The sequence below is a fragment of the Nanorana parkeri genome, unplaced genomic scaffold (assembly GCF_000935625.1).
Source record: "Nanorana parkeri isolate BGI_ZX_2015 unplaced genomic scaffold, ASM93562v1 scaffold16, whole genome shotgun sequence".
NCBI classification, from domain to species: Eukaryota; Metazoa; Chordata; class Amphibia; order Anura; family Dicroglossidae; genus Nanorana; species Nanorana parkeri.
In genome coordinates this window covers 1,669,119-1,669,694 of record NW_017306284.1, presented here as the reverse complement: position 1 = coordinate 1,669,694, position 576 = coordinate 1,669,119, and positions in this window count along the sequence as shown.

Below are 576 nucleotides of genomic sequence, written 5' to 3'. Positions count from 1 at the left end.
CACACATAATAACTGAATATTTACAGTACATATATATACATGAGAAACAACCAAACTAATGTAATGTTTTGTACGATCCTTATTGTATAATAATCGCATGTAATCACATTTGTAAACTTTTAATACTCTTCTGTAAGTAGTAGAGAATGTATAGTGAAATGTAAATAATAAAATGTATATATACATCTCTGATAATCATGTTGGTTATTGCTACACACTATACATATACCAAAGTCTGCAGGTTAAAGTACTTATTTTGTCTTGTTCTGTTATTTCTTTACAAACTTCATAGTGTTGAAGCATCCCATGGCAAACATTCAAATGGTATTCTCAAGTGGTGGGCTGCTCTATAGCTATCTGTGGCAATCTCATCAGTATCTCCAGTCCCCTTATTGACAAGTAAAGTGGGCAAATGCCTACAATAACAACATGTGTTTCAGGTGGAACTGCAGCTGAATCGTTTTTATGGTTTTGGAAGGAATGAGGAAGGGACAGAGCTTCTGTATTCTAGATTTTTTTTTTTTATTGTTCTCTTTGTCCTTATTGGCGAGATTTTGCTACACAAAGGGGGGGGGG